The sequence below is a fragment of the Lontra canadensis genome, unplaced genomic scaffold (genome assembly GCF_010015895.1).
Source record: "Lontra canadensis isolate GAN:19392208 unplaced genomic scaffold, GSC_riverotter_1.0 scaffold8, whole genome shotgun sequence".
Classification (NCBI taxonomy): Eukaryota; Metazoa; Chordata; class Mammalia; order Carnivora; family Mustelidae; genus Lontra; species Lontra canadensis.
Window position 1 is genome coordinate 31,493,949 of NW_022631002.1, and position 25,141 is coordinate 31,519,089.

The 25,141-nt window shown below is 47.7% G+C and overlaps 1 long non-coding RNA gene across 1 annotated transcript; it reads left to right on the forward strand.

The window, feature by feature from the left end:
• The first annotated feature begins 20 nt into the window (after nucleotides 1-20).
• LOC116865984 lies at nucleotides 21-2,102 on the forward strand. Its single transcript, XR_004382289.1, has 3 exons — nucleotides 21-47; nucleotides 1,115-1,218; nucleotides 1,839-2,102. It is a non-coding gene; the product is annotated as an uncharacterized LOC116865984 (long non-coding RNA).
• The last annotated feature ends 23,039 nt before the right edge of the window (nucleotides 2,103-25,141 follow it).

The window sequence follows — 25,141 nt, forward strand, 5'->3', positions numbered from 1 at the left end:
CCCCACCCCGGATTCCCCCAGCTGAAAGCCCGGCCACTGCGTACTAGGTGTGTGGCTTTAGATGAGAAGCTAACCCTATCTGAACCTCAGTTTCTGCATCTGCCAAATGGGGTTAAGCTCACAGCTTTGGAAGGAGGATTCAACAGCTATGAAACACTTAGCCCGGTGTGAATGCCCAGTAACCATTAGCTGCTTTCACTTATATAATTCTGCTTGTTTGTGAAATCTCTCTCTCCCCCACAAAACGTGGGGAAAAAGGCAACTCATTAAGAGAGTTAAACCCATCAGGAGGATTAAAAATACTTCTCCTCTTGGGGAGAGGAGGAAACTGGAATGAAGGGGACCTTCTGGACACTGGGTGTCAAGGACGTGTCCTTTGAAGGCTGCCACAGGACAGGGAAAGATCACTAAGCCTCCCTGGCCAGCCTAGCCAGAGGGCAGCCCAGTGCACCCAGCCAAAGGGAGGCTCCCCGCTCCGGTAGCCTTCCTGAAAGCAGAAGACTGTGCGTTGCCTCTTTGGCCCAGCTCCCCAGTTAATAAGCACTCTCATTATTCCACGTGTAGGAACAGGCCGCATAGGACACACAGTATCCGTCTTTACACAAGTCCCGGGCTCTGACCACCACTGGGGACAGAAAAATGACTTAATCTGTTCAAGGGACTCTTTCAGTGTTGGTGAAACTTGCTTTCCTGACAAGTGTGGCCACACTCCCCGGCCTGGCTGTGTCTATAGTCCCCTCCCCGGGCGATCCTTTGACGACCCCTTCTGTCCCAGCCTAACCATCCTGCCATAAGATAATGCTTCCCTCACGCTGTCCCTCTTTGCTTCCTGGGGCTGTTAAATTGTTGCAAACTTGCTGGCTTAGAGCAAAAGAAACTTATTCTCTTGCAGTTTGGAGGGTCAGAAGTCTGAGTCACCAGACAAAATCAAGGTGTCGGCTACAATCCCCCCAGAGGCATTAAGAGAGAAACTGTCTCTTGCCTCTTCCAGATTCCAGGGGCTGCCGGCATTCCTTGACTTGCGGCCACATCACTCCAACTGACGTCTGCCTCCAGGGTCCCTTTGCTTCCTCTTCTGTCTGTGTCGTATCTCCCCTTGCCTCTCTCTTAAAAGGTCACTTGTGATGTCATTCGGAGCCTACCGAGATAACCAAGGACAACCTCCTCATCTCAAGATCACATCTACACAAAGGTTCCCATTGAAGACAACATGCACAGGTGACAGGGTTGGGACTCAGTGTCTAAAAAGGCCACCATTCGGCCCACTACACCAGCTCACAGTTTTACTGCTGTCTCTCTCCCTTCTATTTATCAGGGGACATTAACCTGGTCAGGACCCCGCTTTCTTTTCCCTCAACGGGGAAGCATTCATTGACCACTGAGTTAGTGTGGGTTTCACAGACCCCCACCCCTTTTTCCTGGGGGTTAATCTTCTAACCACCTTTGAGGGCTACACAGGAAGTTCCCGAGTTCTCCCTTATCGCTAGCCCCACTGGCAACACCTGTCATTTGGAGTTGCAAAATCCTGAATTTCCTTTGGGGACCGTTGTCCCATGGAAAGGAATGTAGCTCTGTCCATGTGGTTTGAAGGCAGTTAGCTTCCCCCAACCCCGCAACCCCAAAGTACCTTGAACAATGTATACTACTTAAAACTTGCCAGTGACTTAGTACATCTTGGTAAGAATATACGGGAACTGATGGGAGATCCATCAGGACCAGTCAGAGCGCTTCACTGCCCCTGTCCATGGTGAGTGCTTCCGGGCTGGGCATGTGACCCAAGTCCTGGTGAGACTCAGACCTGGACTTCTACTAGCAGAGTCTCTTTTTCTCTCTGATAGACTTGAAGCTGGAAGGATATAAGCCCACAGCTGCTTGGCACTGCTCCATGGGGAATCTGCCCTAAAATGGAGCCCATAAGAGGAAAGAAGAACCAAAACACGGAGGACAAATCTAAGATCCAATGACCAACTTTTGACTTCCTGGATCCAGCCGTGCCTGAAATGATCTCTATCCTGGAACATTTCAGTTGCTTGAACCACATCACCTTTTTTTCCCCCTTAAGTTAATGTCAGTTGGATTTCTGTCATTTACTATTGGGAGAGTTCTCACTAACACATTTGCCATGCAGCTGCCTGCTAGTAGTTGACTTCTTGAGTCTAAGCAGGAGACACTCAATATCACACAGGGCCTAGAGCCCACCTGTTCTGTGCTAGGTACTATGCCTGGGCTTCATACATGAAAAGAGAAAGCCTCCATTCCTCCTATCACAGATTTTTTTTCATTAAACTGGGGACTCAGGAAATAAGTGAAGTCATGCTTCTAGTTGATCTAATTTATGAGGGTTTTCCTCATAGCTTTATCAGCCCATTCACTCTGACCTTCAGATCTTTTTCTATTGTGCGTGAGATATTCAGTCCTACCTTAGATATCCTAACAGTAGGATTTTTTCCTCTGTATGTCTGGGTGTTCAACACCGAAACAATCTCTCTGATTGATGAAGTCAGCGGAGCTTCATTTATGGCCTAAAGAAGGCTGGCTTTGGCCTAGAGAAGCTCCGGACCTGTGAGGATATACTTCTTCCCTGCTAGTATTTTACGCAAAACAGAACTGCGTTGTCCCTTTTTGCCTTTTAGAATGGTCAGAATTGCTGCAGAGTGCTGGGGAACTCTCAGGGGCACTTTGTAAGAAAAGCTCAGCTTCTTCTAATCTCTTCCTGGTTCTGATCACTAAACACCTTCTCACTTTAGGCACCTTTGGCCCTCCCCTTTTGGGGTTTGACTCCTTATTTTCTTAAAGTAACTTCCATGCCCCGTGAGGGGCTTGAATTCACAACCCTGAGATCAAAAGTGGCATTCTCCACTAACTGAGCCACCCAGCTCCCCCTGACTTTTCATTTCTTTTCTCCTTCTCCTTCTTCTTCTCTTTCCTCCTCCTCCTTTTTCTTCTTCTTCTTTTCTTTCTTTCTTTCTTTCTTTCTTTCTTTCTTTCTTTCTTCTTTCTTCTTCTTCTTCTTTTTAAAGTTTTATTTATTTCGGGACCCCTGGTTGGCTCAGTCAGTTAAGCACCTGCCTTTGGCTCAGGTCATGATCCCAGGGTCCTGGGATCGAATCCCACGTCAGGCTTCCTGCTCAGTGGGGAGTCTGCTTCTCCCTCTGCTGACTGCAGCTCTCCCTGCTTCTGCTCTCTCTCTCTCTCTTTCTCTCTCTGACAAATGAATAAATAAAATCTTTTTTTAAATTTTTACCCATTTTATTTGAGAGAGACAGAGCAAGAGAGAACACACAGCACATAAGCAGGGGGTGGGACAGCAGGAGAGGGAGGGAGTGGGACAAGCGGGCTCTGCACTGAGCGCAACCTCAGCCAGAACCATGAGTCAGGAGCTTAACCAACTGCAGCCCCCACTCACCCTCCGCCCCTACTCCTTATTTCTTAAATGAAGGAACTGACCTTGGTCAGGTTTGGCATCTATTTCCTATTGCTCCCAAGTCCATGCCACACATTTCTGGCTCATCGCTGTGTTTTTGCTCATTGAGCCTAAACACAGCCTCAGAATCCTTCTCAACACTGAGCTGGGTGATCTTAAAGTTTCTTCGAAATCTTACTTAACTTTATATGATCCTGAGGCTTTCGGACATTTTCACTACCTATTGTTTAAACTTTACCCCTTTCCATCAATAGCTGGGGTTCATGCGGTTCCTGTCCCCCCCACGCCCCAGACATGGGGCAAGGTTGGAGATCTTGCGTCCCTCCCCCAGATCCAGGAACGTCAGCAACATAGCTCAGTATCGTGAGATGGTGCCCAGCAGCAGAAGGTCTTATTTCCATAGCTCTGTGCAGATTTAGAGGCAAACATACCCTAATTAATTCCATTATACAGTTAATGTAATTAGTCAGATTTACGTGTAAGGACCAACACTTGTGACTCAAATATTTCCATTGTTTTTTGTTTTCCTCTTCTTCGAAAGGTTCCAGCCCCTTAAATTTGTACATTATCTGTGCCTGCTATATCTAGAGAATACAGTTGTCATTCACTTCATTTAATTAGCTTATGGATTCTAAATTATCTGCTACCATAAAATGTGATTTTATACTGCAGATTACAAAGGTTTTCAGAAATTAAATATGCCACTTTTAATTGGTGAAAAGTACCCTAAAGGATTCATAATATTTTTTACTGCACTTGCATTTAGGCTCAAGAGAGAGAGAGAGATTGAAGATGTTTAGTAAGAAATGGGATTTGGGTCAGTGAGATTGGTGATGAATTATTTGGAATAAGGCAAATCTGGAGGGATGAAGTCATAAATATAACCATCAAAGGATTGCGTCTGAGCAGTGAGATCAGTGAGTTGAAAACGGAGCATCTCCTGGTTTTCATACTCCCAGCTCGTCATTTTGATGGACTAACCATGTATTTATGGCATACAGCTCCAAGTTTGCAGCGATGACTAAAAATGATCTATTTTCTGCTCTGCTTTTCCAGCTATTAAATCCATAATCATCTGCGTATACGGCATTACCACACCTTCTAACTGCATTCTTGGCCTTATTGATGGCTAGGCTCAGTTGTACAGCTGGGCGGCCATTGTTCCGGCCAAAGCAAACGGCTTCTTTTTGATCCTTGGACTATGGAAATGCCCTACACGCTGGTCATAATAAAGGGGCTGGGTTATTGGGAGCAACTTCAAGGATTTCCACACTCATCTGTCTTCATGGGTTGCAAATAAAAGTTTATAAAACATGACAATGGGCATAAAAAATCTAGAGCCTTAAAGAGAAGGTTTGGAAAGAGTCAGAGGTCAGGAAATGTGAGTGAGGCCGTGAGGTGTCCGTGCCCCTCTGGGGCCCTCTCTGTTTCGAGAACCCGGTCCTGATTATCCTCTAAAATCAGCAAGGTACAGTGCCTGCTCTTTTGAGTGAAGGCATTGAAGGTCTCTGTTAGAAGCAAGTGTGGAGCTAGGGTTAACTCTTAGTACTTTCATGGTAATTAATTTTATGGGCTGAGTTTGGCTATGGGAAACTGGCTCTAGTCTGAAAGGTTTTCCAGGGGGAAAAGACAACAGTGCAGACTTTGGTAGCAGGCTGGGGAAAGATGGGGATTTGAGAAGCCCAAGCTTGCGTGAGAGTCTGAAAGGGGGAAGTGTGCAAAATTAATAATCGTTATTATGAATAGGTCATAATGCCTAATCCTAGTGTTACGTTTTATTGAGTACATACTATGTGCCAGGCACCGTGCTGGACTCTTGGTTCTATTGGCCCCCGAATGCAAGAGATCAATTATAATACAGTGTAGATTTCACAGAAAGAAAGACAACCATGGGCTGAGATACATGGAATGACTTATCTGCAATCTCACCGTCCACAGAATTAGGTTGTACAAGCAAGTCTGTTTACTCCTTAGGCCAGCTGGGATGGCAGAGTGCTGAGGAGAAGGCTTAGAGGCGTGCTGGGGGAAGCTTCTTGTTCAGGCCAGCAACTTCCAGAGGGTTCTCCCAGGTCAGTCCCCCGCTGACGGAGCACCTCCTCTGGGGAGAACAGATTCTGGTCTGCAAGAGGGAGGCCAATGGGAATAAGATTCTGCCTCAGGCAACTGGCCAGGAATCTCTTTCCAGACTCGATCTTCTAGCTCCTTCTGATTCTCCTTCTCTGGAATATACCCACCCTTTGTTTTCTAGGTACACGTGGAACGTGGATCCTCCATGGCAAACTTTCTTCTCCAACCTTGAAATACTTCTGCCTTTCCTAGTAAAAAGTCACCAGATGGCCTCATTTTGGAAAAACTAGAGACAAGCAAAGGGAAAACATAAAGATGCTTCTGGAACCTATCACGCAAGGGTGGAAAGCAGCGATGTATACATCTGTCCATGCGTGCACATGCACACACACACACGTGCATGCACACAAATGAGTTTTCCTTGCTTTCACATTTCACAGGAGGGGAAATGCCAACGCACAGGGTTTCGCTCTCAGCCTCCCTGACCCTCAGATTTCCCGCTGAGTAAAGGGGACAGATCACAGTGCCTTCCTCACGTTAATCTTTGTGAGGACAGGAGGAAGGAAGCTGGTAGAGAATTGAGAAGAATCTTACACGAAAAAGCGCTTAATAAGCATTACCTGCAATCCCAACTATTAGCAAAACTCTAACATGGTCACACTTCCGTGCTATTAAGCATCCTTGGATAGTATCTCTTTACAACAATTTTACTCTTTTTTCATTATGCGAGTAAATATGCGTATTTATAAAACCAGGGATAAACAAAATGATAAACCGTAAAGCCATCCATAATCCCATTGATAAGGAGATGACTACCATTGCATTTTAGTTTACACATTTGCAACTTCATTTAATATATACACGTGTCTGAGCCTCTACAGCACCTGTGATTTTATAACCCACTCTTCTGCCCCCTTAAAAAAAGTGGTTGTGCCCATTATCTCAGGTAATTATGGGATTTGCCCCCCACCCTCCCACCCAGAAATCAAGAGAGCTCAACAATAGTCCATAGACAAGACTGGACATAATCTACTGAGTCCATTCTCTACAGCAAACATTTAGTCCTTTCCCAAAATTTTGCATTTGTCCACAGTGTTGCCACATCCTTGGGTCCTGGGAGAATACATTCCCAGGATGGGGATTTCTGGGTCAAAGAGTTTGCGGTCTTTAAGGCTCTCGATAACGGTGGCCGCGTGCCCTCGGGGCTTTGTGCAGAACCGCAAGGCAGTCCTGATAGTGCATGACAACCGGGTTGTTGCTACCGCTGGCTGGCGACAGATTTTGAATCCCAGCTTGGTGACTGTATTAGGCATTGTGCTTCTGGGCCGCCAACCCTCCTGGTCCATTGAAGAATAATCAGCAAACGCCTGTTCCCTTTGTGTGTGTGTTAGCCTAAGGATAGCAGGAGGCATACTTGAAAGAAATAAATGATTAGGTTCGACAATGGAAAGGTAAACAGAATCATAATTCACAAGATTTCCCATTGTTCTTTGCTGACTTTAATTCTATAGCCATAAAGCAGACATAATCAGCGATTCAATGCAAGACCCTTATTGAACACGTACTTTGTACAAAGCTGGCAGGTAGGTGCGAAAAATAGTACTGGATATTTGTACAGTGTTCACACTTGGCAAAGTGCTTTCATATGCTTTAAGGGGAAAAAAAAAAAAAAAAAAAAAAACAAACCCTGAGCAGGGACTCAGGAGACCTGATTTCTAGAGTTGCTTCTACCATATAATTGAAGTGTGACCTCAGGCTGAATTTCTCTGCTCCTTGTGTAAATTCAGGCTAAGAATCCAAGCCTTTTCTGCCTTAGAGGGTTTGTGTGATGCTCAGGTGAGATGTTGTAAGGATTCTATGGATTTACAGAGTGAAGCCTGTTATAGAAATGGGCTGCGATATTATATTTTTTAATTAGCTCTAAATTGAAAATGACCTTGGAGATCATTTAGGGCAGTAACTTTTCCAGCCATCTTCCAGGGAGCCCAAAAGTTTCTGTGGGGCCTCCGTGGGGAGAAAGAGGAAGGTGAGGAGGGCTTGTTTCCCCACTGTCCATTCCAACTCTTTACTTCCTCCTCTGGAATCCGATTGCTCACATGGGACCCTGGCAAGTTACTCAAACCCCTTTGGAGTCTCATCAGTTTCCTCATCTGTAAAATGGGCATATGGATTGCTGTGAAGTTTAATAAGTGAATAAGTCTACAGTGTTCAGAATCACAGCAGGCACATAACTCATTCTTGCTATTATTTTTATCCTCCACCTTGGGGGTTTTCCTAGGGCCAGATTCCACTGAAAATAACATTTGAAAACAAAAACCTTTGTCGTCTCTTACTCCTTTATTTTGCGGATGGAAAATTTACAGCTTAGAGAGGCCAGCGTCAATACACTTACTGAGAATCTGCCACACCGGAACATGCCTGTGTCTTAAACATCGCCGTGACCATGGTCCATGAGCGGAAGCACTGTTATCCCCCTTCCCGCTGTTAACCTGCTGGTGGGTGAGAGGGCCCTGTGAAGGGGGTTGTGTGCTATCTCTGGGACTTGGGCGCTTTCTCAGAAAGTCTTGCCATCCAGGTTCTTCTAATAAGAAACCAAAAATTTGGGGGTGCCTGGATGGCTCAGTCGGTGAAGCCTCTGACCCTTGGCTTCAGCTCAGGTCATGATCTCTGTTGTCATGAGATGGAGCCCTGCATCAGGCTCTTTGTTCAGTGTGGAGTCTGTTTGAGATTCTCTCCCTCTTCCCCTCCGCCTCTCAAATAAATAAATAAAAATGAAAAGACTTTATTTTTAAGTAATCTCTACACCCAACATGGGACTTGAACTCACAACCCCAGCACCCCTAGGACTTTTTAATTACAAAAGTAATTCATGGGAATAGAAGGGTATAGGGCAAGAAATGAGACATAATTACCTCTCAGATTCTCAATCCTGATCAGTGTTCTCTTTGAATCTTTTACTGCACGTATAATAAATGAATATCTTTTTTCCTTTTAAACAAATGGAGCCAAACCAAACATTTGTTGCTACACACTCTTGCAAAAAAGGTAACAATTTAAATTTTTTTTTTAAATGTTGACCTTTTTCTGTTTTAATGCAGATAGCTCCTTGCCCTTATATTTAAGTGTTCCATCGTGGTTCATTATCAGGACATACCTTAAATATTCTACTAACCCTTTCTTAACAGCTAGTTACATTGTTTCCAGTGGTTTTATTATTATCATTTCATTAAAAACACAATTGTTTTCATATCCTTCTGGAGTGACTCCCTTTTGCAAGGATGCCTGTGGGATTTATAGCTGGAAGTGGACTGGTTGAGTCATGAGATGTGTGCTTTTAAATTTTTGACCGTTACCACCAGGTGACTCTCCAAAAAGACGGTACCAGGTTTACAGTTCCGTCCGTGGTGGGTGAGGATGTGAAGAGGCTGGGCTCTGGAATTGGTCAGCCTGAAATGAATCATCCTTCCATCACCCCGTTGCTGCAGGACCCTGGGAAAGTTACTTAATAAAGACTTTCTTGCCTCTGCTCACTTGAAAATGGAGATGGAATTTGTCTCTCTATCATGAGTGGTTATATTCCTAGACCATGAGACACATCCACGCTTACTCAGTGCCTTGCACACTGTGACCCCCGAACGCAGGTCACCTTCTGTATTGAACCTGTTGCTGCCCTGACCTTCCATCCCTTTACCCTTTATCATTGGGGTCCTTGCCCACCTGCTCACTGTCAGTTTCTGCATTCCCTTGCCTCTGGCTTTCCAGGCTGCAGGAAGCTTTTGTGCTCATGCAGGCTCTTCGCAGGACAGAAGGGAACACCCTCCTAGCACTTCCAGCGGAAGTGAGTATGTGAGCCCCCCAGATCACTCACCTCTTGGTCTAGGGAACACTGAGGGCCCCCTGTGCCTCACCACAGCTCCCCCCACTTCCTCGGTGGCCTTCGGTTCCAGTCACAGGGGCAACACACTTCTCCCTTCACTCCCCCTCGGAGACCCCAACCCTGATGCTCTCAAGGGCCCCTCCCAGATCAGCTACTTGTGCTCAAACCTGTCTCAGGGGCTGCTTCAGGCGGCTCCAAATTAGGATGAGTTTTAAGCCTTGCCAATTTTTTTTTTAAAGATAATGTTTTATTTTTATTTAATTATGAGGGAGATTGGCCTTCTTTTCATATTACTGGCCAAATATCTTGCTTTTCTCTGCTATCAGCGTGTTCTTGTACTTTGCTCATGTAGCTGTTGGGCTGTTTGTCTTTTCCTTATTGATTTGTAAGAGCTCTTTGTAAATAATAAAAATTAGCCCTTTGTCTATTATGTGATGCTGTTTCCCACATGGTTGCTTAGCTTCTGACTTGGTGTAGGACTCATTTGTTTCTTTCTTTTCTTTTCTTCTCTTCTTCTTCTTCTTCTTCTTCTTCTTCTTCTTCTTCTCTTTCTTTCTTCTTCTTTTTCTTTTTTCTTTTCTTTCTTGCCATATAGATGTTTGAAATTGTAATGTAACCAACAAGAAGCTCAGATTTAAAAATCACTGTTTCTTTCCACTCTTTTACTGCTTTGGTTTTAGTTCTTCCCATAAAAGAGGCAAATATGATGGATGGCACACTCAGCCATCTACTCACGGGTGAGTTTATATATAAACACATATAGTTATAAATTACAAAAAAATTATAGATACTATGTTACACACACACACACACAAACACACACACACACACACACACACACACACGGTCAAGTTCTAGAATTAACTTCTCATCTCGCCGCTCTGGAAATGATCCATGTGTGACTATAGAATTCTGTGTTCTTGGTGGCTTTCTCTCTCGTTTTACACACCAAGTTTGCAAGACAAACCCGCTTCTCTGTGGTCCAGACCGGCCTAGGCATAAGTCACGTCCTGCGTGTAACACCCATCGTGGAGAATTTTTTTTTTTAAAGATTTTTTATTTATTTACTTGATAGAGACAGAGAGATCACAAGTAGTCAGAGAGGCAGGCAGAGAGAGAGGAGGAAGCAGGCTCCCTGCCGAGCAGAGAGCCCGATGCGGGGCTCGATCCCAAGACCCTGAGATCATGACCTGAGCCGAAGGCAGAGGCTTTAACCCACTGAGCCACCCAGGTGCCCCCATCGTGGAGAATTTTTGATTTCTCTGTGTATAACTTTGCTATGTACTGACAGTTATAACTGCATGTTTAGAGTTCCATCAGTCGCTCTTCTTTTTATTTTTAAATTTTTTTAATTTTTAATTTTAATTTTAATTTTGTAAAAGATTTTATTTATTTGTTTGAGGGAAGGAGAGAGAGCCAGAGTGTGTGAGACCCCGCGCGGGGCAGAGGGAGTTGAGTTATGTGTGGGTTTGGTTTCTTGTTAGTCTCCTTGCTACAACCAACCTTCCCTGCATGAGGGCAGGACTCTGTCTGGGATCCCTAGAACCTGACTGAGCCAAGGTAGGTGCTCCAAGTGACGGCCCACGTGATCCTTCCATGAGAGGAAGGATCCAGGCTGCTCAGGGGTGGGAATAGGGATGACTCCCCAGTGAGAGGTATCACTGGCTTCTTCTCACTGGCTTCGTGGTCATGGTGCCCACAGACTGGACCCTCTCAGTTTACAGAGAGAACGGAGCACTCGGCTCAGACACTGTGCAGGGCATCACTTGTGTTTAAAGTCCCCAAATGGACGTGACTCTCCCTGCCGTGTCCCCTGGAACTTGGAATCTGCTCTAGAAGAACAGGAGAGCCATTTCGAGAGGAGACCAGAGACTAAAAAGTCACAGTCAAGTAGAAGGGATCGAGGGGTGGAGCGGAAAGATGTCCCTGCCTTGGTAAGGGCCCCAGGAATCCCAGGAAGTAGGACTAAACGGCCTTATAGTTACCAGCGAACTTTCCAGCAGGTGGATGTGCCTGCACAGGACAAGGAGATGGCCCACAGGACTGAAAGAAAACTGGCTTAAGGTTAAACTACGTGATTTCAAAGACCGCCCAGGAGGTTAAGTGCCCTGTGTCCTTCTCATCCTCTCGCTCTGCCTTTCTCCATCTTCCTCTGCCTCCGTCCCTGTCTGTCTGTCTGTCTTACCCTTCCTCTCGATCCCTCTTTCATGCCCCGTGCATGTATTCAAATATCTGTATCTCTCTCCCTCTGTGCTCCTTGGATGGTGCACGTGTAAGCGGATGGTCTAGCATGTGAGCTCATCAGCAGCCATTTGAACGGATTCCATAAAACCTTTCTGAAACCAAATCCAATGAAAACCGACCCATAAACCGGGTAGAACAAAAGGGCTCTTTGGACTTGAAAAGGTTAGAGAAGACTGCAGGGGCCGCGCACATCGTTCGATCATGTTCGAAGCTGGGGTTTTAATTTAGTTTTCCTATTTCCCCCGTAGAAGTTCCTCACTGCTCAGCTGCTAATGCATTTCCAACTGAAATTTTGTAAATTATATTGGGAAACATTCTCAGCTAGAATAGATTGTGCAAGCTCTCATAATGGCTTCCCGCTGCTGCTTCTGGCAACATGGGCTCTTCAGGAACACCGCATGGGCACGCATGTCCTTAAGAACCTTCTCCATCTTATCCTTGGGGCCCACGGCTCTGCGTTCTTCATGTTGGCTGCAAGCAGAGCAGGCTTTCCAGCAGCCTGAAAAGCTGGGCCATCTTACGAGGACATCCTCTCAATACTTCTGTTCATCTTAAATAAAATCACTTCCTCCCACCAAGTCTATGAAAGGATGTGATTCTTCTCAAGTATAGTTCAGTCTGACCATGTTGTTCCTTATCTTTAAAATCTCCTGCAAAATAAATCCCCCCCCCCTCTTTTTTTCCAGCCAGGCATGTAAGGCTATCTGAAATTTTTGACCCTGATCCATTTTCTCCTCCTCATGGGTAAACTCAGTCTCATCAACTTCTTTCCCCTCTCCACTTACACCTTGACTCCCCATCCTTCATCTGGACTGGTGTGCAGCTTCCCACCTGTCCCACTGCTCGACCCGCTGTCCCACTCCCTCCCCTCACCCCCTACAGACAAAAGCTTCACCCTCAGAATAAAAGCCAACCCCTACCTATGGTCCGCCATGCCCTTTGTGTCATTCTCTAGCTGCTTTTCTCGAACACGTAACCTCATTTTCACATCCCACCCCTACCCCAGTCCACCCAAGGCCTTATATTTGCTGTTCCCTCTGCCTGATGCCCTCGTCCCTTGGACAGCACATGGCTGGTGACCTTACTTCATTCAAACTCAAATGTCATTTCTAGAGGTCAACCCTGTGCATCTGACTTATACTACTAAAGTACTTACTAACTGTTGTCTGTTTCTGCATGGCACAGTGCCTCCCAATCTATCCTTCTCCTCTTCCTCTTAGTAATATAACCCACAACTTTTATCTAGGTAGAGGGTCGTCCAGCTAGAGACTACATTTCCCAGCTTCCCTTGCAGCTAGACACGCCCATGTGACTAAGATCAGCCCAGTGGGCTAGGAGCTGGAGTGATGTCTGTGACCCTCAGTTCAGGCCCTTCAAGGTCGATGCCTGCCCTACACTTCCAGGTGAAAGACAACACCATGCTGGGTGTTGGCAGGGCAGGTGGGAGGAACCTGGGCCTCCCATGACTGCCTACTGGACTTGGCCTTTCAGTGAGAGAGAAATAAACCTGTTTTGCTAAAACCATTGTTGCTTGGTTTCTGTTAATGTGGCTGAGTCAACGTATGCACTGAAATGCACCAATCAACCATCAGCTCCAAGAGGACAGGGATCTGTATCCCAGCACTTGGACCAGTGACTGGTCCACAGATGGCCCCAGCTAAGTATTTGGTGGCTGAAGTTGTGAAGGTGGGTGGGAATGGGGAAGTTTCTGCAGGCTCTGGAATAATAGAGAGTAAGGCAGCAACTCAAAGGCAAGCATTCCTCTGCATAACTGGCCACCCGACACCGGACGTCGGTGGTTGGGACAGAAGCTCCCTGGATCGGGGGCCAGGAGGCTGACCTGGGCACTGCAGCCTCCTGGCCTGGGCAGCCTCCATCAGGCTTGGTCACCCTCTGATTCTCGGTGTCTCCTACGGTGAAATGGAACCCAATTCTCATCACGAAGGTGCAGAGACAGAGAGGTGTGGGTACTATTTGGGGAAGCCCACCAACGCCCCTCAGGGGAAGGCTATCCCTGTGTCACCAGGACTCAGACACCTGACCCAGAGCTCTGCGTGCCACCTAGGGAGGGAGGTCCCATCCAGCTACTGCCCTCCCCGTAGGTTTAGCCTCTAACCCACAGAGTAACGATGGTCTGGCAGCCAGGGGCTGGCCAGGCTCAATCCACCAGGAGAGGAAGCGGGATCTGGTGGAATTCAGGGCAGTTTCCTCTTTGCTTCATTTTGGAGGCAGGGAAGAAAGCGGTGGTGAGCCAACACAAGGGATGAGTGAATTCCCCATGCCTCATTGCCAAAAGCAATAGAGCCAGTAAGCCGGTAGAAGGAGTGCCTATCCTTGGGGCCGGAACATAGGGGAGCCATGTTCTGACCTCTGAGCCGTCAGACCACCCACATCTGGGTGAGAAACAGGAGAATTTCATTGATTTATTCATTTGTGGATCCCAGAGATGCGTCTGCTGGGAGGACAGACAAGTGACTTTTCAAAAACTTTACTTAGTCATTCAGGAGGCACTTATATTGTACCTACTACATACCCTGCACAGTGCTAGGTGCTCTAAAAGGCAAGGAAGAAAGGAAGAGTACAAGCTCTCATGGAGTGCCCATCATGATCCTTCCGCATATAGGCCAGTCTCTAGTGCATCTTCTTATGTCCTCAGAACACCCTCATGAGGTACATGGTATTTTTACAGAAGATAAGGCTAAAACTCAGAGAGGTTAAGCAACGTGCCCAAGGCCACACAGCCGGGAAGAGGTGGAGTGGGGAGAGGCAGGGCCCTGCACTAGCTGGCTCCAAAGACTATCTTTTTTCCCACAGCAGTTCAGGGAGGCTGGGAACTGCTCCCTGACCTCTAACAGCACCCTCCCTGGACTTGCTATTAGTCACTTGGTATTAATAATTATTATTATTAGATTGTCTATTTTAAAAACCCTTATTGGGGGTGTCTGGGTGGCTCAGTCGGTTAAGCATTTGCCTTCAGCTCAGGTCACGATCTCAGGGTCTTGGGATAGAGTCCTGTGTCGGGCTCGGAGGGGGGCCTGCTTCTCCTTCTAGCCCTCCCCCCACTTGTGCACACACTCTCTCTTTCTCTTTCTCTCTCAAATAAATAAACAAAATCTTAAAAAAAATAAAAAATAGAATAAAAACTCTTATTGGAATATATCACATACACAGACAAGTACATATATTCATTAGGAGGCTATCCGATAGATATTCACAAATACACCCAGGCAACCAGCATCAGATTAAGAAACTGAGCATCGAAGCCTCCAGAAAGCCCTCTTGAGTTCCCTGTCCATCCCTACCCCACCCGTCCCGAGAACCGCCCTCCGCACCCCACCCCACCCCTGACCTCTGACAGCACAGATTTGTATCTGATGGCTTTCACTCAACATAAAACCTTGTTCTCCCGGCTGCATAGTATTTCCTTGTGGGAACATACCAAGTCATTCAGCTGTGTCCTGCTGATGGGCCTGCGGGCGCTTTCCAGGGGTGCTCCTATGAACACGAACGTCCACAGGCACATCTATTGGGGGACCCGTGAATCTATCCCTCAGGGATATCCACCTAGGAGGGAAGTGCTAGGTATCTTTCAGGCAATCTCTCGATGCTTTCCCCCAGGGACCCTATGAGCTGGTACAATTATTAGCCTCATTTTACAGCTGAGCGAGTTTAGGCTTGAAGCGATACTCCCAAGATCCCCCAGGTAGAAGGCAGCAGACCATATATAACCCTGCTTCTCTGACTTCAGAGCCCGAGCCCTTAACCCCCGCATTTTACTACAACATTCTATGCCTCTGCCTCTTCACCTAGTAGCTTAAAAAAAAAAACCAAAGAGACAGACAAGACCCTCTTTGAGACAGGTGGCATCACGGAGAGCTGGCCAAGAGCACAGACGCTGGAGTGGGACTGCGTGGGTGCCGACCACCGCTTAGGAACCTCGTGACTTTGGACAAGGGTTTTACTTTTCCGTGTCAGTTTCTTCCTCTGTAAATTAGGGGTGGCTGTGAAAATTAGATGGGTTTAAAAATGAGATTTAAAATAGCTAGAGCAGGGGCACCTGGGTGTCTAAACTGGTTAAGCCTCTGCCTTCAGCTCAGGTCATGATCCCAGGGTCTTGGGGTTGAGCCCCGCACCAGGCTCCCTGCTCAGCGGGAAGCCTGCTTCTCCCTCTCCCTCTGCTGCTGGCCCCTAGTCGTTCTCTCTCTCTCTCTCTCTCAAATAAATAGGTAGAATCTTTTAAAAAAAGACAAATAAAAATAAAAGCGCTGAAGCATTCCTAGCATGGGCAAACACACAAGAAATGTTAGTTAGTGGTTAGTAATACCGTGCAATGAGTAACACTGCGTGGTTACAAAGTAAGATAGCCGGTTACAAAGTAAGATAGCAGGTTTCACCTGTGTGGTTTGCACCTGATGCTTACAGCTGGAAGGGGGCTAAGCGCTCTTTGAGTCCAAGATGCTCATTTTACAAAGGGGAAAGCAGAAGCAAAAAGAGAGGAAACCCTCCCTCCCGGCCACCCAGCCTGTTCATGGAAGGGTGACAACGCCCCGACCACCCCCGCGTGCTCTCCTTCATGAGCACCACACTGCTGCAGGAGGAAGGAAAGCTCCCCATTTGTTGCTTGTGCTCCATGAAAAGGCTTTACGTCAACAGCGGCACTTCACAGCCCTCGTTTCCCCCTGTAGCTGCTGATCTCGGTCCTTCTTTAAGGTCTCCTTATCGAGAGAAGCCTTCCAGCGAAGGTGAGCCGTTCGTTCCGGTTTCCTTTGGGTTTTTCTGAGTGTTGAGCCTACAAATCTCACTTTGCTTCAGAGTGGTGGGTCCCAGCTCCCAGCCTACCGGTTATGCTCCGTGTCCCCCGAGTTAGCCAGCCCATGAGCCCACATGTTTCCCAGGGATGCCTCCACAAAGCTGCAGGACAGGAACATGGGGAGCCAAGACTTCCAGGTGAGCAGTTACTTTCCGCAAAAGACACACTGGCTACAGTTTCAGAGAAGAGTGGACAAAAAGTCAAACATCTCCAGAAATAGGCAGACAGACATCTCAGTGTCTGGGGCTGGTTTTATATTTCCCAGATTACAGCGAGCTCCTGGGTAGAACATCAGATGATGCACACACCAAAACCTTGGGAATAATCGTATATGTTGATGTATTTATATGCGTGTGTGCACAGACACGCACACGCGCGCGCACACACACACGCGCGCACACACCCAGATACCCATTTCATTCACCACCTTCCTCAAGCTACACATAAGGGACACTCAGTATCTATTTGTCAAGTAGCTGAAAACACAGGTGTCTGATATGTTTGGGACTGTGTCATGGTCCAGTGGAAAAGCAGCAGAATTAGAATCAGTTGGATCGGACTTTGAGTCTCAAGTCTGCTGATTTAAAGGAGCTCAAATGTAAATGCCAAGAGGACACTGTAGGTCATATAGGGAGATTAGACTGTTGGAAATGGACCCTCCCTCTCTCTCCAAAGAGGGCGGGTTCTGCTCATTTCCAGTGTCCGCTGCCGAATAGCAAATCCGGATTTTTTTTTAGAGGGGGAGGGGGAGAATGAGGGTCAAGTGTTCTGATTTTTTTTAAATGTTGGGAGCTAATAAAAAACACAAACCAAACCAGACCCAAAATACCGTGTGTGCCAAGTAAAATAGAACCGAGGCCTGGGCTGGGTTCTCAGGCTCCTGTGCAGGCAACCTCTGTAGCACATTGGTGTCTCCCCGTGCCTCAGTTTCTTCAGCTAGAAAACAAAGAGGCTAGTGCCTGCCCTGCTTTCCTCTCCATGAGGCCCTTGTGTGAGTGCCCCCCTCAGCCATTATGACTCTGTGTCACCCAGGACAGCCGTTTCCTTTTCTGGAGGAAGCGATACTCTGACCTTTTCCAAATATGTTTGAACATTGTTGTGCTTTTCCCACAAATTCCGTTTGTACCAGAAATATATATATTTGTCTCCTTTTCTGCCTTCTCCTAGAAATGTGGAGCGTTGTGTTAGGTAGTCAATCTATCCCAGGCTTCCAAGAGTTGTTTTGCTGAAGTCATGTTGCTCTGAATGTCAAGCAAGTCCAGCCAGTTGCTGAATAAAGGAAATGTTGTGTTCATAGTGGGGTCCAGCCTCCCAGGTCAGGGGTGGCGGGAGAGGCAGGGATTGGCAGACCTATCAGTCAGGGTTCAATCAGAGGAGAGAATCCACTGGGAGATATGTCCTTTCCAGGGGTTCGAACTTACAGGGAGGGGAGCTGGTTAAGCTATCCCTGGAAGGCTGTTCTTCCATGTCCGAGGCTGGGGCTTGTCCTCAGGGCAAAAGCAAGAACAAGCATGAGTTTGAGTCCATGACGGACAGAACCCTGTGTTGGTTCCCGTCTCTGATCTTGGCAGTGTGGGTCCTATAGAACCTGGGGGCCCCTCATTGGGTTCTAAGATGCTGAAGGAAGATCTAGGGGAAGATCCAACTCCAGCTTAGTGAGCCAGCAGACACGTGACCAGTGACATGCGTCAGTTGCCCCATGTTGTTCCCTTCTGCCCTCCCGATGTCCCCCTTGGACCTCCCTGGTGTTCAATCTTACCAGAACTCCACAGCGAGGGGGATTTCGGGGAATGGTTTAGCCCAGCAAAATCAGCACCTCGCAAGGCTGGCACAGTAGAACAAGAAAGAATTGTTCTTCCTGGTGATGGCACTGGAAGGTTGGCGTCCAATGCTGATGGCTGCCTATTTTAATGACAATGGGTTTGGGCCAGTTGGCCATGTACAGTGGGTCCCCAGATAGGCATAGGCACAGAGCAGAGCAGGGGTGGGGTGAGAAGGTGGCTGAAGGCTTCCACGGAGCTAGAATCCAGATGTTCTTGACTTAGTCGTATGTGTAACATTCACTTCCTGACAGTGTGTCAGGCCCAAGGGGAGTAGTGATAGTGTCTAAAACTTGGTTACCACCCCCAAAAGCTGGTGGCATGTATGAGAGAAAGACCAAATCTTGGTTGGTAGATAATAGCCTATTTCAGAGATAAGATCAGTCGATCTAGAAAAATAAAACAGAACACAACAAAATCACCTTTGTATAGCCTTTTGTCATAATCCCCTCCCTCTCAGAACTCACCATGGTCACCCCACCCAATGTCCAGCCTCCCTCGCCTCCTCAACTTCCCCATGGGGTTGAGCACCTGCCCAAAAGTCCTCTTGCCTGCAGGCTACATGCTGAGCCCACCGTATTCCCCTCTTTCTGAGGAACTTGAATCAAAAGACACTGAGAGGAAATTGGGTGTTTGCGATAGGGCTTGAAGCAGAAAGGCTGGCAAACAGGGGAGATAGGTTGTTAGAGCAAGCGGCCACCTTGGGCCATGCACAGGCTGATGCATGACAGGAGAAAGTATACATGGACGGGCCCGAGACCTCTTGAACAAGCCCCCTTCCCAGCCCCCTGCCCCATAGATAAACCCACCTTTAGGACTCTCTGAGCCCAATAAGGTAGTTCTTTACAGATCTCTCCAGGTCCCTGTACCCTTATACTCATTCCCACTCCACCTCATCCCCTTTCCTTGGCTAAGGAGAAGTTCTGTTACCTGAGCAACAACTCCTTGTCTAGAACAAGGCCACGCTTCTGCCTCTCTCTGTTCCCCCATCAACCCTGTCAAAAGGGATCCTTCCTCTTTCTGAGACTCAGAAAAGTCCAGTGCTACGGCCAACGTGAGGCAGCGTGTGGGAGAGCCTGGATGCAAACCTAGGCTATAGGACCCGAACTCTCCATTCTTCCTCTCTACCAACTGCTCCCCTCCCCTGCTCCGGGCCTGGCAAGCTTATAGTCTCTAGGTATGCTCTTCGAAGGTGTGTCTTTTCTCCCAGAGGAGAGGCTAGGAGGGCAGATGCCATCTGAGATGCGGGAAACCAGGACCTCTCTTGGCGTCAGCTTCTGGAAGTGTGGTGGGGGCCAACTTCCCATTCAGGAGTGTGTGTGAACCGGGCCCAGAGGACTCCCACAATGAGGTGACAATTCTGAACCGACGGTCTGAGCTCTTGGTTTGTGCTCCACTTCTGTAATTCTTTCCTCGGTCTTCTCATCCGCTGAGGGGCTGTGGAGAGAGAGTGACATTCCAGTGAGAGAGTGATGTGGTCAAATTGCTTCTGAAAGATGGAGAAAACAGATGGCCCAGAGGAAAGACTCATGCCCTGATTATCTCCCACCCAGGAACTTCTTCCAAAGAAGCAATCCTTAAGAGGAAGAAAAAGAAATTCTGCATGCAAAAAGATGTCCAGGGTTGCGGGGGGTGGTGTGTGATCTGTAAAATGAGGCATGTGTCCCCAAGTAAGTGGCAGTGCCAGGCTGAGGCCCAAGAGTTGTGGCCTCCCACCCAAGGGCCTCACCCTCCCACCCCAGTCTCTGCTCAGGAAGACTGCCTCAGCCTCCCCAGACCCGGGGCTTCCTCCTAAGCTGCACCCAGGCACTGCGGCCCACAGGGCCCCTTATGAGGCCGCTGCCTCCCCCACTACGTCAGGTCCTACCTGTCCACCTGCTTCACCCAGATCCAACCCCACTGGCAGCCTTTCTCGTCTTTAAACCCAACCAAATACTTCCCTGCCTCGGGGCCTCCCCATTTGCTGGGAAGCTGGATGGCTCCCTCCAACATACCCCAGACTGGGTGGCTTACACTATTGACATGTATTTTCTCCCAGCTCTGGAGGCTGGAAGCCGAGATCAGGTGTCGGCAGGCTTGGGTTCTCGTGGGGCCTCTCCCCTTGACTTGCAAACGGCCGCCTTCTCACTGTGTCCTCTGTGGGCACGCATCTCCAGTGTCTCTCCAGGTGTCCAGACTCCCTCCTCCTATAAGGACCCCAGTCATGTTCGATTACAGCCCTCCCTCAGTCCTCATTTTTACTTTCTCACTTCTTTAGAGGGTCTACCTCCCACTAAGGTCACCTCCTGAGGAACCAGGGGATGGGGCTTTCACAGGAATTTAGGGGAGACACCACTCAGCCTATCACAGCGCCCTTCAAGGGTCTCCTTGAATTTTTTTTTCCAGAAGTATCTCTAGGGCCTCTCCACAGACATGTGCCAGCAGCTAATGGGGTGATGCCTGGCTGAAGGGATACGTCGGCCTTGCTCTGCCTGCCAAGCCACATGCACTACATGGTGCTGTGTCCATCTGGGGGAGGGGGGACGCCTTCCTTTGCCAAAAGCACTGTCGGCTCCTGGAGCCACACACACCCCTGGGCTGAGCCTGCCCACAGGGGACCCCCACCACACAGGCAGGTGGGATCCCTCCTCCCCACCCTTTACCTTCTCTCCTTATCGCTCTGTTTTGTGTGGCTTTTGACCTTTTGCCCCTCTAGAAGAGCCCTTGCCTCAGGCAGGGTCGCCTCCTCGGCCCCTAGTACAGAGCCTGGTGCAAGAGTAAATCTTCACAGAAGGAAGGAAAGTGCTTTGCCGCCCCTCCCGAGTGCTCCCTGGCAGATGCTGGGCCCGTCTCGGCTCCCTTTGGCTCCCGGGTCCGATGAGCTCACCCAGGAGGCCAAGGAGAAAGAAGCAGGAGGCTTTCGAAGGAGCGAATATGGAGGAGTTCACCAGAGGTCAGGCGGCTGCTTGCCGGGCCTGAACCCCAGTGGCGAGTGGAAATGCTGAGTGAGTCGGAAAAAGCGTCTGGAGCCCAGAGGAAGGAGCTGAGTGAGCCTTGGAGACACATAAGGTGCACTGACGGGGCAGAGCGAAAGCCAGCCCAGCTGCTGTGTCAAAGAGCCCACAGTCTGCAGGAAGCCGGCGGCCCAGGCAGACCCGGCCTCAGGCTGGCGGGAGGCAGCGAGGCCCAGACGAGCTCGGGGAGGACAGCCCGTCATACCTGCAAGGCCGGCCCGTAAATCACTCCCCAGGCTGGCGTGTTACAGAAGACATTACCCTCTGAGGGAAATCGTTTCCTGACCCGTTGGCTCATCTATTTCAGGGTGTTGTTTTTGGAATAATTGCAGGCGTATAACTTGCAAGAGCATCATTTGGATGTTTTTCTTGAGGCATGGGGAAAACCCGAGTCTCCCAGGTGCCCGTTTCAGCCAAGGACTGCCCGGCCGGGTCATTGCCCAGACGATCATACTTGGGGTTTCCTTTTCTTGGCTCAGTGGGCCATTGTAAAGCCAGGGTCATAGTTTTCCTTGCAGGTGAACGTACTCCCTTTCGGAGGTGGTGTTAGGCCACACAGAGTCCATCCAAGTGGCCCTATTGTTCCAAGTCAGAAGACAAAGCACCGAAGTCCGGACGTTCTTATAAGAGGTCTGATGGATGGACGACAATGAAGTTTCTTGTGTTCTTGCCCGTGGGACCCGCAACTGTTCATCTATAACTTGTTACATGGATTCAAACTTACTAATCATTTGAAAGCCAAATTCTATGCAACGATTAAAATAGAAAATGAGGACTTGGTGAAAGGAAGTGTCACCTGGCACCATTTTCCCTCCTGGTGGACACCAAGGGGCAGATTCTTAAGTTATCACTCTGCCCCTCCAACAGAGGATGCGGGGGAGCCGATCTGTGGGCCAGACTGGGGAAGGCTGGAATGCTCCTGGAGGGAGGGGAGAGGGTGTCATGTCTGCCCCATGCACAGGTGTAGACAAGGCCATAAGGCCCATAAGGGTCCAGATGAGACCTTTGGTTTGGCCACAGTGGTATTGGTGGCCGCCTCCCAGGTTTGCTGCCAGGACTAGGAAGCTGGGCTGGCAAGGGTTCATCTTTTCTGGCCAGAGCTCATCATGAGAGTTCTAAGTTCTCCTACCTGGGCAACACTCTCAGATTCATGAACCGCTTCATATCCATGGTCCCTTGTCCCCATTATACAGGTGAGCGAATTGAGGAGCAGAGAGAAAAAGTGACCAGGCCAGATTTCGGAGCAAGCAAGATTACCCACCCCTCCCCCACGGCATCCCACTGTGTGCCAGGCTGGGCCCCTCCAGGGTGTCCGAGACTTGGGGGAGACTTGGGGCAGAATGAGGGTTGGGTCCTGGGAAGGGAAAAGGACCTCCTTCTCTTTCCAGTAGGATTATGCAGTTGACAAATTCCCAACCCTGGCAGTATTAAGGGAGAGGAGATGACTTTTTAAAAAATTATTAGTTATTAAAACAAAAATTTTAACTGGACTCTATGCCCAACATGGGGCTTAAACTCACTATCAAGAGTCTTCGACCACTCATCATTTATAGGAAACCAGAAACAAATCACACTCCGATTCACCGACCAGGCAAATCTCTTATCTTGGCAATTCGCGACTTGTAGGACACTCTGTTTCGAAGGAAGATTCAGTGGCACGCGCTTTGATGGTGCGGGAGGAAGGGTTTGTCAGAGGGTAGGTAATTTGGGGGCACAAAACCCTCTGTCTCAGTCCTCCTCAGCCTTTCCATGATTCCTATCTGCTCTCAATGTCCATAATTATTCAGCAAAAGGCAAGGGAACCGTTTCCTCGATCCTTGTGGCAACAGACAGGATCACTATGGCACTGGACAGAGGACTCGCCTGCCTGGAGAGCCATTTCCTGCCCTGAGCCCGCACAGCTCTGGGACATGGCCTGATGGAGACACAGAGCCAACAGGCTGGTCAGAATCGGATGAAAGACAGGGTGAGAAATAATGATCCACACAGAAGCTCTCTGGAGGTTTTCTTTAGGGTTCTCTGTCTTTTCTCTAACCTCCCCGATGACAGTACAGAAATCAAGTTCAATGAGATAAAATGTTGCAGTGTCAGGGAAGGAAATGGGTTTTGATGTCAACTCTCTAGCTGTGTGGCTTGGGGAAATTCACTGAACCTCTCTGATTCTCAGTTTCTGTATCTACAACGTATGTGCTGTGATCCTTCCCTTTTAAGATTCTTGTGAGAATTAGCTGAGATGATCTCAGTAAATAACACCGCTCCTTTGTCTCAGATTAAACATGGCCACAGCATTTTTTCATTAAATCTTAATTTTAATTCTAGTATAGTTAACATAGAGGGCTGTATCAGTTTCCGGTATACAGTACAGTGACGCAACCCTGTCATACATGACCCAGGGCTCATCACAACAAGTGCCCTCCTTCCTCCCCATCACCTGTTTCCCCCATTCCTCACCCACATCCTTTCTGGTAACCATCAGTTTGTTCTCTAGAGTAAGAGTCTGTTTCTTGGCTCCTCTCTCTCTCTCTCTCTCTGTCCCTACACCCCACCCCATCCATTTGTGTTATTGCTTAAATTCTACACATGAGTGAAATCATATGGTATTTGTCTTTCTCTGACTGACTGTCTTCACTTAGCATTATTCTCCCTAGCTCCATCCATGTTGATGCAAATGGCAAGATTTCATTCTTTTTGATGGCTGAGTAATATTCCATTGAGTATCTATACCACATCTTCTTTATCTACTCGTCAGTTGATGGACACTTGGGCTGCTTCCATAATTTAGCTAATGTTGATAATGCTCTGTAAACACAGGGGTACGTGGATCCCTTTGAATTAGTGTTTTTGTATTTGGATGGTAGACACCCAGTAGTGTGATTCCTGGATGATAGGGTAGTTCTATTTTTAACTTTTTAGGGAAATTCCACACTGTTTTCCAGACTGGCTGCTCCAGTTTGCATTTCCACCAACAGAGCAAGAGGGTTCCTTTCCCTTCACATCCTTACCAATGCTTGCTGTTCCTTATTTTTCTGATTTTAGCCATTCTGACAAGTGTGAGGGGATATATCATTGTAGTTTTGATGTGCATTTCCCTGATGATGAGTGATGTTGCGAATCTTTTCTTGGGTCTGTTGGCCATCTGGGTGTCTTCTTTGAAGAAATGTCTGTTTTTGTTTAGGCCTATTTTTAAATTGGATTGTTTGTTTTTTGGGTGTTGATTTGTATCATTTCTTTATATACTTTGGATACTAACCCTTTAGCGGATACGGCATTTGCAAATGTCTTCTCTCATTCCATAGGTTGCCTTTTATTTTGTTGATGGTTTCCTTTGCTGTGCAGAAGCTTTTCATTTTGATGTCTTCCCTATAGTTTATTTTCCCTTTTATTTCTCTTGCCCGAGGAGACATATCTAGAAAAATGTTACTATGGTCAACTTCAGAGAAGTTACTCTCTGTGTTCTTTTCTAAGATTTTTATGGTTTCAGGTCTCACATTTAGGTCTTTAATCCATTTTCAGTATATTTTGGTGTATGGTATAAGAACGTGGTCCAGTTTCATTCTTTTGAGTGTGGCTGTCCAGTTTTCCCAATACCATTTGTTGAAGAGACTGTCTTTCTCATCCATATTCATTCTTCATTTGTTGAAGATGAGTTGACCATAGGTTGTGGGTCCATTTCTGGGTTTCTATTCTGTTCCATTAACCTATGTGTCTGTTTTTGTGCTAGTACCATACTGTCTTGATCACTCCAGCTTTGTAATAGAGCTTGAAGTCCAGAATTGTGATGCCTCCAGCTTTGCTTTTCTCTCTTAAGATTGCTTTGGCTATTTGTGGTGCCCCAAATGGTTTTTTAGGATTTTTTGTTCCAGTTCTGTGAAAGATGTTGTTGGTATTTGGAAGGGGATTACAATG